The following is a 12,500-nucleotide window of genomic DNA, read 5'->3' on the forward strand; positions in this document are numbered from 1 at the left end:
GCTGGCCGGCTTTCGCTCCTCGTGTTTACCGTGCGTTAAAGTTGCGCGTCCGTGGCTCTCGCAGCTCTTGCGCGCCCGGTCGCAGAGAGGAGTACGCAACCTCGACCGCACTTTCCCTGCAGGCTTCCTTCCGACTCGAAGTCCTGCGGCGGTCTCAACGAGGTGCCACATCCTCAATGCAGTCGGTCGCCCCCGTTTCGGTTGGGCTCTGGCACGACGGTCGCCACCGTCTCGCCCTTGAGTGGCCGCTGTTGGCGCTCGCTGTGAGGTGTTCAGCGTGCTGTCCGTGTTGCCGACGCGGTCAAAACGAGTCGACGGCTCACGTTCCCTTGTGCGCCGAAGGCTCTCTTGATATGTGATCCGACCCTCAGACAGACGAAGCCAAGGGAAGACCCAAGGCCGCAATGTGCGTTCAAAGAATCAGTGCTCAGTGTGTCCTGCAATTCACACCAAGTCTCGCAGCTGGCTGCGTTCTTCATCGACCCGAGAACCGAGTGATCCACCGCTTAGAGTCGTGAAAAAGTGTTTGTTCAATTCCGTACAGTCAAAACCAAACGTTTCTGGCACTCGGCCAAACAGTGGCCAAGAAGGGCGCTTTTCAGCGCACGCTTGGACTCCAAAACTCTGCCGCGCCTTTTTCGGCTGCCGCAAATCGAGCAAACGGTGTGTTTCGGACGGCGTTTCGCTTCCGCTACTTGCGAGTGCTTTCGTGGTCCACCCCTCTATAAATACTCGGGAGGCGTCGAAGCCGGTTCTCCAAGCCGGACCCGTAGGTATCGTTGTGTGCTCGCTCTCATTGGCCCGCCTAACCAGAAAATGCCTGCGGTACACCCATTTGGATAAGAGTGCACGCAGATGCGGGCCTCGACGGCTACACATTTCCTCGGGCGGCCGCCTCCCGGCCTCCGTGGAGCGCGGGATGCACGGTCCCATCGACAAGCCTCTCCCGTTTTTACCGTGGCGTCGCGGTTCACCACGGCGGGCGGGTCGGTCTCCTCCGCATAAAAAGGGGGACCCCCGCTTTTTGTTCCACGAAATCGCACAAGCTTTTTTCGCATCCACGGTTTGCCACCGCACACCAAAATGCCGATCCGGCTGCCTACTTTAGCCAACAGGTGGAGCCAGGCGCGCCGTACTTGCGCGGCACTTCCCACGTCCACCGAAGTCGGTGCCAAGGACCACTTTCGGCGCCGGAGCCGCGTACGAGCCTACTCGAGGCGGAAGAACGAAGCCAGCAAGGGCCTGGCCGCAAGTGCGTTCAATTGTCGGGACGTCCAAGTCCCTCGTTCTTCCGTGCTTCCTCTTTCGGCAAGTCGTTGCGGCACCTTCCCAAAGCGCGCAGACCCGCTAATCGCGACGAGCGCGACGTGGCCGTGCCGCCTTTCCCTCGGCAGCAAGCAAAACGCCTGGCAACGTCGACGCTCCCCTAACCGCGATCTCGCACCGTGTTTCGTGTGGCGAATTCAAAAGCCGGCCGGCGCTGCTGCAACCATTACGGTCGGTACGCATACGCCGCGGAGGGCGGGACGGTCATCGGAGCGTGCGGTTCCTCCATCGAGTACTGCGCACCTCGGCCGTCGCATCGCCGTGCCATGACCGGCCGCGCGTCAACGCGAACCGGTGCCAGCGAGATCCCTCGCCTGCAAGAACCGACCGGCAGCCTCCGTCACCCGAGGACGCGGAGGCGCTTGCCGCGGACGGCGGGACGGTATGCACTGGTGCACAGCGGACCCGTCACATCGCCAGTTCCTTGACCGACCGCCGACGCTTGTGCCGTTCCTCTCGTACTTGGCAGTCGCCGCGCGATTGTCGGGTCTCGTTCTTGCACGCTCGAACGGTCGGGAGGGCACTCGGCTGGCGTTTCGGGAACGCGCAGCCTCGCCTTCTACCGACGTAACCACGACTCGCCGTTCGCGCTCCGCCGCTCCTGTTTACAGTACTAGGCGGTCCCGCAGCGGTCGGGTCGCGCATTTCGAGCGCTTCGAGCCACGGTGCAGTGGCGGGTCGAAAGCCGACCTATGAGTGCGTTGCGCCGTTTGTACCCGCGTCCGCCACCTGGCCGACCGTCCAAGGTCGCGGTGTTGGCGTCCGCTGGGCGCAACAATTTGTCACGGGGTGCCGCTCCACATTCAGGCAGCCCCGTGGGGAAAAGCCGACCCCGCGTCCAAACGGGGTCAGCGGCAGAAAGTGTCGGGCGCAGACGCAGCTGAGGCGCTCACACCTTCACAATCCGTTAATGATCCTTCCGCAGGTTCACCTACGGAAACCTTGTTACGACTTTTACTTCCTCTAAATGATCAAGTTTGGTCATCTTTCCAACAGACCGGCGCAACCGAAAGGCCGCGCCGGACATCGGTCCGAAGACCTCACTAAATCATTCAATCGGTAGTAGCGACGGGCGGTGTGTACAAAGGGCAGGGACGTAATCAACGCGAGCTTATGACTCGCGCTTACTGGGAATTCCTCGTTCAAGGGGAACAATTGCAAGCCCCTATCCCAATCACGAAAGAAGTTCCACGGGTTACCCAGTCTTTTCAGACAGGGATAAAGACACGCTGCTTCCTTCAGTGTAGCGCGCGTGCGGCCCCGGACATCTAAGGGCATCACAGACCTGTTATTGCTCTGTTTCGTGCGGCTAGGAGCCGCTTGTCCCTCTAAGAAGGTTGTAAGGTGCTGGGAACCCCGCACCTATTTAATAGGCTAGAGTCTCGTTCGTTATCGGAATTAACCAGACAAATCGCTCCACCAACTAAGAACGGCCATGCACCACCATCCACCGAATCAAGAAAGAGCTCTCAATCTGTCAATCCTCCCAGTGTCCGGGCCGGGTAAGTTTTCCCGTGTTGAGTCAAATTAAGCCGCAGGCTCCACTCCTGGTGGTGCCCTTCCGTCAATTCCTTTAAGTTTCAGCTTTGCAACCATACTTCCCCCGGAACCCAAATACTTTGGTTTCCCGGAAGCTGCCCGCCGAGTCATTTGAGTAACTCAGGCGGATCGCTGGTTGGCATCGTTTATGGTCAGAACTAGGGCGGTATCTGATCGCCTTCGAACCTCTGACTTTCGTTCTTGATCAATGAAAACATTCTTGGCAAATGCTTTCGCAGTAGTTCGTCTTGCGACGGTCCAAGAATTTCACCTCTAGCGCCGCAATACGAATGCCCCCGTCCGTCCCTCTTAATCATTACCTCGTATTCCAAAAACCAACAGAACAGAAACGAGGTCTTGTTCTATTATTCCATGCAAGTTTATTCAGGCGACTCGCCTGCGTTGAGCACTCTAATTTTTTCAAAGTAAAAGCACCGGCCATCTCGAGGCACACAATGAAGTGCACCAAGAAAGAACCGGCATGATGTTCAGTCCGAGCCGTCGCATCGGGTAGATGCACTACTCGTCTGGAACTGAGATCCAACTACGAGCTTTTTAACCGCAGCAGCTTTAGTATACGCTATTGGAGCTGGAATTACCGCGGCTGCTGGCACCAGACTTGCCCTCCAATTGATCCTCGTTAAAGGATTTAGAGTGTACTCATTTCAATTACGGGGCCTCAAAAGAGTCCCGTATTGTTATTTTTCGTCACTACCTCCCCGTGCCGGGAGTGGGTAATTTGCGCGCCTGCTGCCTTCCTTGGATGTGGTAGCCGTTTCTCAGGCTCCCTCTCCGGAATCGAACCCTGATTCTCCGTTACCCGTAACAACCATGGTAAGCAAGTAACCTACCATCGAAAGTTGATAAGGCAGACACTTGAAAGAAACGTCGCCGGCTCGTGGCCATGCGATCAGCACAAAGTTATCCAGAGTCACCACACAATACGGGCCGAAACCCGATCGATCTTGGTCTAATAAAAGCACCCGTTACCCAAAGGGCTCCAGGCTCACTGCATGTATTAGCTCTAGAATTGCCACAGTTATCCAAGTAGGAAGAAACGATCTAAGGAACCATAACTGATTTAATGAGCCATTCGCGGTTTCGCCTTATTTCGGCATGTACTTAGACATGCATGGCTTAATCTTTGAGACAAGCATATGATTACTGGCAGGATCAACCAGGTAATCGTTCGACTGCGCGTCCGTCCTCGCCCTCGGCGGGCCGGACGCAGTCTGTGTGCGGCGGAGGCCACCTTCAGGCGCCCCAACACGCTTATTTTGCACTCCGAGATGACGGCGTTCGAGCTCGCTACGGCACAACCTTCCCGAAAGACGAGTGGGAGCCGTGCGGCAAGAAGCACGTTCATGCTCGCTCTTTTTCGTTGCATCGACTCGGTCGCGCCGTGCGGGTTGCCCAAGCCCGCTGCACTGTCGGTGGACCGGCCGGAACTAGCAACGGAGCCGAGACTGCAAAGCCGCCAGACGACGGGTCACGCCCGCGTCTTCGGCGCTTTCGCATCTGAATCGCCCGAGGACGACACGGAACACACCTCGATATCGTGGTAAAACGGCACCGTCCGACAACCAGCCCCTAACGCATCAAGCGGATGAGGCTGCAGACGACTGCCGTGGATTCCCCTGGAGCAGACCCGAGGACACGCTTGACGAGGCCGAAGCCCGCCGCATATCAGACACCCGGTCGCTTTCGCGTACGCCGCTCACGAGAACCCCCACATAATAGCAGCGATAAGTACCCAGACCTCCTTGGGCCCTAATACGAGCGTACTCGAGAAAATTTCACCGCGGGTGTGCCCCGAAACGTGTGGCATGTTGAGCGTGCCACAAGTCTACGTCGCTCTCAAACCCGCCGAGGTCGTAGAATTTGCGACCCTACTCACGAAATTCCCACCGAGGATACGGCCGCAAACGTACCGCACCTTGGGTAGGCCACGAGTTTGTGCAACACTACGCTGACGGCACAGCACCGAGGTCGTGCGCGCACGCACGGGAAAATTCCGCCGCGGTTTCTGCCGAAAACGTGAGGCACCACGACTCTCCGCAAGTTCGCGTCGACTGCGAAAGACCGAAGTCGTGAACGACGTGTCCGCTACTCGCCGCCGACACGCTGGACACCAAACGTACAACGACTCGACGGCGTCGTAGAGGCCCACGACGCGGTTTTCCTTAACGACGTCTCGGCGTGGCACCGACAGGTTAGAACGGCCGACCAACGTTCCCTGTCCGCCGTTCGGCTCAGTCGAAGGGCTCGGCGACTTCGGCAACGCTGCGAAGCCGCACGGTGACGCACGCCATGTCCCCATTTTTTTTTTTCTTTCTGCGTCTGCCGGGGTGCCCCTATAATAGCAGCGATAAGCACCCAGACCGCCGTGGGTCGCTCGCCCCGGCTGACGTGGTTTTTCGTACTCCTGCGGCGGTCGCCGTCAAGCACGTCCAAATACGCTACTTTCGTGGGCGCATTCACGCTCTTTCGCTTCGCCGGAGTGCCAGCACTCACTCTGCCAAAAACGGCGAACATCCGAGCGGCGGTTCCCACTTTTGCGTCGGCGTCGCAAACCCCGCCCCGGCAGACGAGGTTTGCCGTACTCGTGCGACGGTGGCCGGCGGGCACGTCGAAAGACGCCGATATCGTGCGCGAATTGGCGCACCTTGGCTTCACCGGAGTGCCGCCACTGACTCCTCCAAAAACGGCGAAGATCCGAGCGGCGCTTCCCACTTTCGCATCGGCGTCCCGAACTCCGCCCCGGCTGACGCGGTTTACCGTACTCGTGCGACGGTCGCCGGCGAGCACGTGGAAAGACGCCGATATCGTGCCCGAATCGGCTCCGTTCGGCTTCGCCGGAGTGCCAGCACTGGCTCGGCGAAAGACGACGAACATCCGAGCGACGGTTCTCACTATTGCGTACGCGTCGCAAACCCCGCCCCGGCAGACGCACTTTGCCGTACTCGTGCGACGGTCGCCGGCGAGCACGTAGAAAGACGCCGATATCGTGCCGGAATCGGCCCCGTTTGGCTTCGCCGGAGTGCCAGCACTCACTCGGCCACAAACGGCGAACATCCGAGCGGCGGTTCCCACTTAGCCGTCGGCGTCCCGAACTCCGCCCCGGCAGACGCGGTTGCCGAGCTCGTGCGACTAGCGACCGCGAAGCCGTCTCGCGACGCCGCTTTCGTGCGCGGCTCCCACTGCGACCTGGGTCACCCGAGGTCGACGAGCAAAAAAGAATGTCGAAAAAAATTTTTTTTTTTTTTTGCGTCTGCCGGGGTGCCCCTATAATAGCAGCGATAAGCACCCAGACCGCCATGGGTCGCTCGCCCCGGCTGACGTGGTTTTTCGTTTTCCTGCGGTGGTCGTCGTCAAGCACGTCCAAACACGCCACTTTCGTGGGCGCATTCGCGCTCTTTCGCTTCGCCGGAGTGCCAGCACTCACTCTGCCAAAAACGGCGAACATCCGAGCGGCGGTTCCCACTTTTGCGTCGGCGTCGCAAACCCCGCCCCGGCAGACGAGGTTTGCCGTACTCGTGCGACGGTGGCCGGCGGGCACGTCGAAAGACGCCGATATCGTGCGCGAATTGGCGCACCTTGGCTTCACCGGAGTGCCGCCACTGACTCCTCCAAAAACGGCGAAGATCCGAGCGGCGCTTCCCACTTTCGCATCGGCGTCCCGAACTCCGCCCCGGCTGACGCGGTTTACCGTACTCGTGCGACGGTCGCCGGCGAGCACGTGGAAAGACGCCGATATCGTGCCCGAATCGGCTCCGTTCGGCTTCGCCGGATTGCCAGCACTGGCTCGGCGAAAGACGACGAACATCCGAGCGACGGTTCTCACTATTGCGTACGCGTCGCAAACCCCGCCCCGGCAGACGCACTTTGCCGTACTCGTGCGACGGTCGCCGGCGAGCACGTAGAAAGACGCCGATATCGTGCCGGAATCGGCCCCGTTTGGCTTCGCCGGAGTGCCAGCACTCACTCGGCCACAAACGGCGAACATCCGAGCGGCGGTTCCCACTTAGCCGTCGGCGTCCCGAACTCCGCCCCGGCAGACGCGGTTGCCGAGCTCGTGCGACTAGCGACCGCGAAGCCGTCTCGCGACGCCGCTTTCGTGCGCGGCTCCCACTGCGACCTGGGTCACCCGAGGTCGACGAGCAAAAAAGAATGTCGAAAAAAATTTTTTTTTTTTTTTTGCGTCTGCCGGGGTGCCCCTATAATAGCAGCGATAAGCACCCAGACCGCCATGGGTCGCTCGCCCCGGCTGACGTGGTTTTTCGTTTTCCTGCGGTGGTCGTCGTCAAGCACGTCCAAACACGCCACTTTCGTGGGCGCATTCGCGCTCTTTCGCTTCGCCGGAGTGCCAGCACTCACTCTGCCAAAAACGGCGAACATCCTAGTGGCGGTTCCCACTTTTGCGTCGGCGTCGCCAACCCCGCCCCGGCATACGCGGTTTGCCGTACTCGTGCGGCGGTGGCCGGCGGGCACGTCGAAAGACACCGATATCGTGCGCGAGTCGATGCTTCTTGGTCTCGCAGGAGGGCCGCCACTCACTCCTGCAAAAACGGCGAAGATCCGAGCGGCGCTTCCCACTTTTTCGTCGGCGTCGCAAACCTCGCCCCGGCAGACGCGCTTTGCCGTACTCGTGCGACGGTCGCCGGCGAGCACGTCGAAATACGCCGATATCGTGCCCGAATCGGCCCCGTTTCGCTTCGCCGGAGTGCCAGCACTCGCTCGGCCAAAGACGACGAACATCCGAGCGACGGTTCCCACTATTGCGTACGCGTCGCGAACCCCGCCCCGGCAGACGCGGTTTGCCGTACTCGTGCGGCGGTGGCCGGCGGGCACGTCGAAAGACGCCGATATCGTGCACGAATTGGCGCTCCTTGGCTTCACCGGAGTGCCAGCACTCACTCGGCCAAAAACGGCGAACATCCGAGCAGCGGTACCCACTTAGCCGTCGGCATCCCGAACTCCGCGCCGGCTGACGCGGTTGCCGAGCTCGTGCGACTAGCGACCGCGAACGCGTCTCGCGACGCCGCTTTCGTGCGCGGCTCCCATTGCGACCTGGGTTACCCGAGCTCGACCAGCAAAAAAGAAGGTCGAAAATTTTTTTTTTTTTTTCTGCGTCTGCCGGGGTGCCCCTATAATAGCAGCGATAAGCACCCAGACCGCCGTGTGTCGCTCGCCCCGGCTGACGTGGTTTTTCGTACTCCTGCAGCGGTCGCCGTCACGCACGTCCAAATACGCCACTTTCGTGGGCGCATTCGCGCTCTTTCGCGTCGCCGGAGTGCCAGCACTCACTCTGCCAAAAACGGCCAACATCCGAGCGGCGGTTCCCACTTTTGCGTCGGCGTCGTAAACCCCGCCCCGGCAGACGCGGTTTGCCCTACTCGTGCGACGGTCGCCGGCGAGCGCGTCGAAAGACGCCGATATCGTGCGCTAATTGGCGCTCCTTGGCTTCTCCGGAGTGCCGCCACTCACTCCTCCAAAAACGGCGAAGATCCGAGCGGCGTTCTCCACTTTCGCATCGGCGTCCCGAACTCCGCCCGGGCTGACGCGGTTTACCGTACTCGTGCGACGGTCGCCGGCGGGCACGTCGAAAGACGCCGATATCGTGCCGTAATCGGCCCCGTTTGGCTTCGCCCGTGTGCCAGCACTCACTCGGCCAAAAACGGCGAACATCCGAGCAGCGTTTCCCACTTTCGCATCGGCGTCCCGAAGCCCGCCCCGGCAGACGCGGTTTGCCCTACTCGAGCGACGGTCGCCGGCGATCACGTCGAAAGGCGCCGAATTCGTGCACGAATCGATGCTTCTTGGTCTCGCAGGAGGGCCGCCACTCACTCCTGCAAAAACGGCGAAGATCCGAGTTGCGCTTCCCACTTTTTCGTCGGCGTCCCGAACTACGCCCCGGCTGACGCGGTTTACCGTACTCGTGCGACGGTCGCCGGCGGGCACTTCAAAATACGCCGATTTCGTGGGCGCATTCACGCTGTTTCGCTTCCCCGGAGTGCCAACACTCACTCTGCCGAAAGCGGCGATCATCCGAGCGGCGGTTCCCACTTTTGCGTCGGCTTCGCAAACGGCGCCCCGGCAGACGCGCTCGTGCGACGTACTCGTGCGACGGTCGCCGGCGAGCACGTCGAAAGACGCCGATATCGTGCTCGAATCGACCCCGTTTCGCTTCGCCGGAGTGCTGCCAGTCACGGCGCAGAAAACGGCGAACAAGTGTTTTTTTTTTTTTTTTTCCTAGAATTTGTGTTATAGAAGGCACATTTGATATCGGACGATAATTTTCAACTTTATCACGCGCACCGATTTTCGTGTAGAGGTTTGCAAGTTTATGGGAATTTCTCCACTTGGAATAATGCGATTTAGTAGTACTACGAGAACTTCATGGATGTACTCAAGGGTACGGGGCAAGTCAGTTACGTCAACACCTGCAGATTTTTTACACTTCAAACTGAAAATTGTTGGTTGTGAGTCCTCGTGTGATATTAAAGGCCGATTCGCTAACACATAGAACAAAGAAAGAAAGGAAGAAAAAACGCCCGCGCTCGCTCAAGAAACCTGGGTTCGCAACAAGTGGCAACAACAAGCAACCGAGCGAGTGCGCCAAAACCCGTGGCGGCCGAACAAACGCGAAGTCCCAACCGCGTCAGCCGGGGCGGCACGGGACAGGAAAAATCACTTCAGCCGGGGCGGCGGGGCACCGAATAAACCTCGTCACCTCGTCGCAGGATAAAAGAGGAAACAAAAAGTCTAAACAGCGTCTGCTGGAGCGAATGCGTAATAAAACAACAACAACAACAAAAAAAAAAAAACACCCGCGCTCAAGAAGTCTGCAATCACCACAAAAGGCGACTGTGACCGAGCAGCGTCAGCCGGGGCCGTGCGGAAACGGAAAAACCGCGACTACCGGGGCGTCGAGGCACCGAAAAATCCACTTCAGCCGCGGCGAAAAAAAAAAACAAAAAGAAAGACGGAGGGGGGGGGGGGAACCACGTCTGCCGGGGCGAAGGAAAAAAAAAAAACGCGTCTGCCGGGGCGAGCCCGGGTGCGGCACCACCGGGAAAACTGTGGCAAACAGACATGGCGATCGAGTGAGTGGGCCGCCAGCCAGGCTCAGCCAAAAAGTGCAAAGTCCGAACTGCGTCAGCCGGGGCGGCAAAAACCACGTCAGCCGGGGCGGCGCAAAAAACCGCGTCTGCCGGGGCGGCACGAAACCGCGTCAGCCGGGGCGGCGCGAAAACTGCGTCAGCCGGGGCGAAAGAAAAAAAAAAAAAAACGCGTCTGCCGGGGCGAGCCCGGGTGCGGCACCACCGGGAAAACTGTGGCAAACAGACATGGCGATCGAGTGAGTGGGCCGCCAGCCAGGCACAGCCGAAAAGTGCAAAGTCCGAACCGTGTCAGCCGGGGCGGCAAAAAACCGCGTCAGCCGGGGCGGCGCAAAAAACCGCGTCTGCCGGGGCGGCACGAAACCGCGTCAGCCGGGGCGGCGCGAAAACTGCGTCAGCCGGGGCGAGCCCGGGTGCGGCACCACCGGGAAAACTGTGGCAAACAGACATGGCGATCGAGTGAGTGGGCCGCCAGCCAGGCTCAGCCAAAAAGTGCCAAGTCCGAACTGCGTCAGCCGGGGCGGCAAAAAACCGCGTCAGCCGGGGCGGCGCAAAAAACCGCGTCTGCCGGGGCGGCGCGAAAACCGCGTCTGCCGGGGCGGCGCGAAAACTGCGTCAGCCGGGGCGAAAGAAAAAAAAAAACGCGTCTGCCGGGGCGAGCCCGGGTGCGGCACCACCGGGAAAACTGTGGCAAACAGACATGGCGATCGAGTGAGTGGGCCGCCAGCAAGGCTCAGCCAAAAAGTGCTAAGTCCGAACTGCGTCAGCTGGGGCGGCAAAAAACCGCGTCTGCCGGGGCGGCACGAAACCGCGTCAGCCGGGGCGGCGCGAAAACCGCGTCTGCCGGGGCGGCACGAAACCGCGTCAGCCGGGGCGGCGCGAAAACTGCGTCAGCCGGGGCGAGCCCGGGTGCGGCACCACCGGGAAAACTGTGGCAAACAGACATGGCGATCGAGTGAGTGGGCCGCCAGCCAGGCACAGCCGAAAAGTGCTAAGTCCGAACTGCGTCAGCCGGGGCGGCAAAAACCGCGTCAGCCGGGGCGGCGCGAAAACCGCGTCTGCCGGGGCGGCACGAAACCGCGTCAGCCGGGGCGGCGCGAAAACTGCGTCAGCCGGGGCGAGCCCGGGTGCGGCACCACCGGGAAAACTGTGGCTAACAGACATGGCGATCGAGTGAGTGGGCCACCAGCCAGGCTCAGCCAAAAAGTGCTAAGTCCGAACTGCGTCAGCCGGGGCGGCAAAAACCGCGTCAGCCGGGGCGGCGCAAAAAACCGCGTCTGCCGGGGCGGCACGAAACCGCGTCAGCCGGGGCGGCGCGAAAACTGCGTCAGCCGGGGCGAAAGAAAAAAAAAAAACGCGTCTGCCGGGGCGAGCCCGGGTGCGGCACCACCGGGAAAACTGTGGCAAACAGACATGGCGATCGAGTGAGTGGGCCGCCAGCCAGGCACAGCCGAAAAGTGCCAAGTCCGAACTGCGTCAGCCGGGGCGGCAAAAAACCGCGTCAGCCGGGGCGGCGCAAAAAACCGCGTCTGCCGGGGCGGCACGAAACCGCGTCAGCCGGGGCGGCGCGAAAACTGCGTCAGCCGGGGCGAGCCCGGGTGCGGCACCACCGGGAAAACTGTGGCAAACAGACATGGCGATCGAGTGAGTGGGCCGCCAGCCAGGCTCAGCCAAAAAGTGCCAAGTCCGAACTGCGTCAGCCGGGGCGGCGCAAAAAACCGCGTCTGCCGGGGCGGCGCGAAAACCGCGTCTGCCGGGGCGGCGCGAAAACTGCGTCAGCCGGGGCGAAAGAAAAAAAAAACGCGTCTGCCGGGGCGAGCCCGGGTGCGGCACCACCGGGAAAACTGTGGCAAACAGACATGGCGATCGAGTGAGTGGGCCGCCAGCAAGGCTCAGCCAAAAAGTGCCAAGTCCGAACTGCGTCAGCCGGGGCGGCAAAAAACCGCGTCTGCCGGGGCGGCACGAAACCGCGTCAGCCGGGGCGGCGCGAAAACCGCGTCTGCCGGGGCGGCACGAAACCGCGTCAGCCGGGGCGAGCCCGGGTGCGGCACCACCGGGAAAACTGTGGCAAACAGACATGGCGATCGAGTGAGTGGGCCGCCAGCCAGGCACAGCCGAAAAGTGCTAAGTCCGAACTGCGTCAGCCGGGGCGGCAAAAACCGCGTCAGCCGGGGCGGCGCAAAAACCGCGTCTGCCGGGGCGAATGCAAAAAAAACAAAGAAAAAAGCCCGCGCTTAATCAAAAGAAAACAAAGAAAAAAGCTTGCGCTTAATCAAAAGAAAACAAACAAAAAAAGTTCGCGCTTAAGCCTGGCGGTGGAACCACCGGGGCAAACAGACCTGGCGATCGAGTGAGTGGGCCGCCAGCCGGGGTGAGCCAAAAAGTGCAAAGTCGGAACCGCGTCAGCCGGGGCGGCGCGAAAACCGCGTCAGCCGGGGCGGCGCAAAAACTGCGTCAGCCGGGGCGGCACGGAAAAACGAAAACCGCGTCAGCCGGGGCGGCACGGAAAAACGA

The 12,500-nt window shown here is 60.7% G+C and overlaps 2 non-coding genes across 2 annotated transcripts; both read right to left on the minus strand.

The window, feature by feature from the left end:
• Positions 1–361: 361 nt before the first annotated feature.
• LOC142794524 (5.8S ribosomal RNA) lies at positions 362–514 on the minus strand. Its single transcript, XR_012892415.1, has one exon. It is a non-coding gene; the product is annotated as a 5.8S ribosomal RNA (ribosomal RNA).
• A 1,720-nt stretch (positions 515–2,234) lies between these two features.
• Positions 2,235–4,049, minus strand: LOC142794518 (small subunit ribosomal RNA). Its single transcript, XR_012892409.1, has one exon. It is a non-coding gene; the product is annotated as a small subunit ribosomal RNA (ribosomal RNA).
• Positions 4,050–12,500: the final 8,451 nt, after the last annotated feature.

This window comes from Rhipicephalus microplus, unplaced genomic scaffold (assembly GCF_043290135.1).
Source record: "Rhipicephalus microplus isolate Deutch F79 unplaced genomic scaffold, USDA_Rmic scaffold_446, whole genome shotgun sequence".
NCBI lineage: Eukaryota > Metazoa > Arthropoda > Arachnida > Ixodida > Ixodidae > Rhipicephalus > Rhipicephalus microplus.